Source organism: Fukomys damarensis, unplaced genomic scaffold, assembly GCF_012274545.1.
Source record: "Fukomys damarensis isolate Sample0158 unplaced genomic scaffold, DMR_v1.0_HiC HiC_scaffold_33, whole genome shotgun sequence".
In the NCBI taxonomy this organism is placed as follows: Eukaryota; Metazoa; Chordata; class Mammalia; order Rodentia; family Bathyergidae; genus Fukomys; species Fukomys damarensis.
The window spans coordinates 28,588,357-28,593,596 of NW_022900945.1; the positions used below are offsets into that span (position 1 = coordinate 28,588,357).

The 5,240-nt window shown below is 41.8% G+C and overlaps 1 pseudogene; it reads left to right on the forward strand.

Annotated features, from left to right (window-relative positions):
• The first annotated feature begins 3,994 nt into the window (after positions 1-3,994).
• LOC104873316 lies at positions 3,995-5,133 on the forward strand (annotated as a pseudogene).
• The last annotated feature ends 107 nt before the right edge of the window (positions 5,134-5,240 follow it).

Here is a 5,240-nt window from a genome sequence, read left to right on the forward strand (position 1 = left end):
TTTGGATCCCAGCGTTTGTCATGTGGTACAGGTTTTAGAAGTAGGTACTTGAATAATATTTATTGTTTACTGAATCTTGTATTTAATTGTTTCACTGTGAAATAACACAATGTATAAAAGTATACAAAATGAAACTTTCAGCCTAATGTCTTATCGCTGAGTGAACACCCACGTAACTACCTCACAGAGCAAAAACTACAGTATTATCAGTATTTACAAGTCCCCATGTTTTGTGCATCCTTTTCTGATGTTTTACCTTCTATGCTTGTCAAGGGTAACCACTCCCTTGATTGCTCAGCTAGTAATGAAAGGTGTTCGACATCACCAATTGTCAAGAAAATGCAAAGGAAAAAACATAATGTAATAATACCACACATATACATCAGAATGACAAAGTTAAATGACTGTTAGTAGTGACAGTCTTGTTAATGACAAGAAATTGCAAACACTCCTGGGAAGATATAAACATTTTGGAAAAGTTGAACTTCTGCAAGATCCATGACCCTCCCTGCAATTCTCAATGGAAGCTGCACAAAGTGGACCAAAGAGCTGTCCATGAGTATTCACCGAAGAGTGATTGATCACAGTGATGTGATTGGAAAGTCACACTAAACTTTCTGTTTGCTGCATTCTGATTACCAGTGGAGCAGAGTATCTTCTCTTGGGTTTGTTTATGGTCTCCTAGGGATTCTTTGTATGTTTCAAAGCATACTTGCAGAGATTCTTGCTAGACAGCCAAGTGGAGAGGTCATGTAGGGAGTTGGATATATAGAAAGTTTATGGGAGCAGTCAAGAGATGGAGATTAAAATTTGAGGGCATTAGTAGCACATCCATATCATGGTAAGCAATAGAAATGTTAAGATCACCTAGGGGATATGAACGTTGACAGAGAAAAGGGTTGAGGCACTGATACTCAGATGGGAAGGAAGAATCCAGTTAATAAGATTGGAGAGTAACAAGCAGTGAAATGAGAAGGAAACCAGGCACAGATGATGTTAGAGTCCGAGAAAAAAAGTGTTCCACAGAAAGGCAAATATAAATGGGTGAAATTATCAAATAATGTTGAAAAGTCAAATTAGATGAAGACTGAAAAGTGACTATCAAATTCAACATAGAGGCTATTAACCCCTTGAGAAGAGAAGTTTTAATAAAATGGAGGGGATATGAATTTGAATGGAAGAGGTTAAAAAAGATTAGGGTCAGAAAGCATGGGCATCCTTCAGTCCAGAGAGTCTCTGAATTATGTTGATTTGACTTAGGTTTGGTTTCGACTTATGTTTATTTCAACCTTATGACTTTTGAAAGTGATAGTCATTCAGTAGAAGGCATAGTTTGTCTGTTTTGTTTTGTTTTGTTTTGTACTAGGGATTGTAATTGGGTCCTTGTGCTTGCGAGGCAGGTGGTGGCAGAAAGTATACTTTGAATTTTAAGAATCGGTCCTTTTTCCTTTCTCTCTCTCAGTTTTGTGATGCTAGGAAGCAAACTCAGGACCTCATTCATGCAAGGCAAGCTCTCAACCACTGAACTGCACCTGTAGCTCTCAAATACTGATGTTTAACTGAGCTAGTGATACATGGTAGATAATCTCCATAGATGGTGGGCAGGGACATTGAACTGCACCTCCCGATCAGCCACGTGATCACAAGGACAGACAACCCATGCTATAGTGTATTGTGTTGCTAAGTTGTGCTGTTCGGTAGGTAAGTGTATTAAATGAATTTTCAATTTAGAATGTTTTTGACTCACTTTTTCAGTTGTACCCCATTATAAGTTGAGGAGCATCTATGGTTTCACTCTGAATAAAGCCAGAAAATGAAAAGCAGAGTTAACAGGAAGAGGAAGGAGGTGTGAGATCTAGAATGGGCTTTTTTTTTTTTTTAATTTCAAAAGGAAAATATCACAGCATGCTTGCTGATATGTGTGATCTGGTAGGAAGCCCAAAGTGCTTCTTGAACAGAGAATGGATATAATTGTTGTGCCTAAGTCCACAACTGGACAAGAAGGGCTGGGATGTTGGCCTTGGGAAAGAGGGCAATGGGCCACTATGGTGGCAGGCAGGCTCTGTGTGAGCACTGAAGCAGATGGATATCTGATTGGGTTTAGGATGAGAAAGTTCCCTTCCTGCTGTGGTCTCTCTTTTTTCTTAGTAAGATAAGAAATGATATTATCACCTAAGAAACAAGGGCTGGCCGTGTTGGAAGTTTGAGCAAAGAAGCGTGTATGCTAGAATTCCTGGTCAGTGCTGAGGATAATAGTTGAGGACATAGTTGTGCTCACAACTTTAAAGTGAGATTGTCAGAGGGAGTGTATGGTGTCTGTAGCACGTAGTATTGCTTTGGGGTAGGCTTGGAAGAAGCAGGAAGTTAACTTTAAAAGAATATTGCTGATTTTCTCACTGAGTACATGATGGAAAGAGTGAGCAGATAAGAGCTGAGAGTGTATGTGAGGGAAGACTTTAGAGGTGGACTGGGGAAAGCAGGAAGTAGAAGTACTGTTGGCCCAAGATTGGGGTATGATAAGGGAGTCAAAGAGCCCTTGGAGTTGGAATAAAAGAATAACTAAGCTGGAAAGACTATAAGACGTAATCAGAGAGAGAGAGAGAGAGAGGGATCCTTGAAACTGAAGTTTTAGAAAGTGTGAAGTTGCTGATACTGAAAAGGGAGGGCTTTTGACCATGGGGATGGGTGGCTGAAGTAGGATGTGAGATAATTTTAGTACAGGTAGAGAGAACAAGGCCTGGAGAGATCTATGTGGTTACTGAACCTCCCCCAAAAGGTAACAGAAACAGAAGTGGAGAGAGGGTGAGTAAAGGACACATCATTTTTCCATTTACAGACAGTGATCGGCATTAAGGCAGCAACGAGAAGATTCCAGTAGTATATGTGGTTTTTCAGGGCAGTATCAGAAGTATTAATCTGGAAGTGGCAGTGGGAAATGCCACTGGGAGACTTAGCCTCCTGCTGAGGACAAATGGTTAGCAAAACAAAACAGAACAAAACAAAAAAGAGCAACAGAAACCAAAACTAAACACAACCACCACTCTGGAGAGCTATAGGGGAAACAGCTTTTAAGATGTATGAGTACTTGAGATTCCCACTGGAATGAGATGAAAGATTCAAAGAAATTGAGTAGAGAGGTGTTTTACTCCTAATAGACCATGACTTCCAGTGGATCCTCAAGATCTTTCATAAAGGTTGGGAGGGTGGTAGATGGAAGGAAATGGGGTTAGTCTTGGGCTAGAGAAAATTTATGGGACTTGGAAAGTGACAAGGATCAAATATATCAAAACTAGTTCTGAAGTCTTCCAAGAAAGGGGTGGATAGTTTTATGTAGTCTCTTTGGGCTGGTACTCACAGTGAGTAGTGGTTTGAGAGGAAGCATCCAGTACACATGATGGAGGGGGTCCCACAGAAATGGGGGATTCTGAAGGGCCTCCTTCAGATAGACTATTAGAACACCCAGGCTGAGGGAGAGGCCACTCTTGCCATTACGAAGCAGTCTCTTCCTAACACAGTCATGGAGAGATTTAGGTAAAGAAGGCTCTGGGCCAACAGACTTCCTCCCTGATTTTCATTTGTTGATTTCAGAAGATCAAGACTGGCACAAGATCTTTCACTGAAAGAAAATTTGTTTAAATCATACAGATGAAAATGCTTTGATATTCAAAGAATATTCTCATCCTAGATGTTTTTAGCAGCTTATATTTAACCAGCCATAATTCTTCTTAAGCACCATTTTGTCCAATCTTTTGAAACTGAAGATTAGTCTTTCAATGAGAAATCTGCATTTCATTGTAAAGATGGAACACAATGCCTCGGCTCACTTATTCTGAGGAGGAGCAAGCTTGTTTTGGTAATGTATCTTTAGCACATTGTAAAAACAGTGATTGTAGGAAATGTATTTTTGGCAAAGCAGAATGAGGCATGCACATCTCAAGGGGCATGAATGATCTATCTTTCATTTTCCATTCTTCAAATAATGAAAATTTTAGAGATGACATCAGATTCCCAAGGTGAGAGAGGCTGGAGCTGGGGGAGGAGGCACTCAGCTCCTAGACCTAGGACAAAGCAGGCAAGCGGCCCATTGTGGTCCCACTGCCTGGTGGTGAAGTTTTTAAGCCAAGCTTGGCTGAGGACTGGAGAGGAAAGCACCCCGAGTTCTCGGGTCTCCAGGGCAACTCTGAATTAATCTTTATAACAAATTTAAACTCCTTTCTTTGAAAAACCCTTCACTAAACTGATACACACTAAAGCTATCACATCCACCTTTCCAAATTGCAGAAATCACACAATTGAAAGATCTTGAGGGTCTGAAATAGGACAGACACAACAGGAGCGCACAAGAAAGAACAGATTCAAAATCCATAATGGTGGTCAAATGGTCCAGGTGGGGCTGTGGTGGTGGTGGATGAGGGATGCTTAGGCCTCTTGCCAGAAAATTGCTTGGGAAGGAAATATGAACGTTTTCCATACAATTTGTACTAAGTACCACTCTGTGGCCACACCACCCTGGCTTCTGGGGCTGTGCTGTTGTACAAAGCCAAAAAAAAAAAAAAAAAAAAAACACCCTCACCTTTGTCACTCTGAGTGGGGAACTAAAGGCCAGAAGAGCCAAAGATGGGATGATCCTGGATCTGCCTCTCTACTCAACCCAGCCCAAGGAATTCCATGAAGTGGAGAACTTGATAAAATCGGCCATAGGTGACACGTCGTTCCAGGACGTCTGCTCTTCTCCAGACACTCAAAAGCTCCTTGTCTGGCTCAGTGATTCTTAGTACAGGTCATTTCTAGAGATCCTGAAAGTGAACATGGTGAATCTGACTCAAGTGGAGAATACAGAGAATGTGAAAGGACTCATTCTCATCCTTAAAGGAGAGCTTGGTGGGCAGACTCAAGCATTTGACTTCTACTCCAGATATTTTGCACCATGGGTCGGTGTGGCAGAAGACCCCATAACAGGGTCTGCACACCCTGTTCTCAGCAGCTACTGGTCCTGGCATCTGGGGAAGAAAAACATGTGTGCCTTTCAGCGTTCCCCGGAGGAGGAGAATGGACATTTCCCTGCTCCCTGATGAACGCGTAGACATCAAGGGCGGTACTGCCATTGTCATGGAATCGACGCTGATGGCCTAGGGACAGTCGCATAGAATACTGCTGTCTCCATCTGAGCGATGTTTTCCAGGTACCAAGAAACCTAAGGGCCTACACAGTGGCCTGTTTGCTCCTCATGACAAACACAT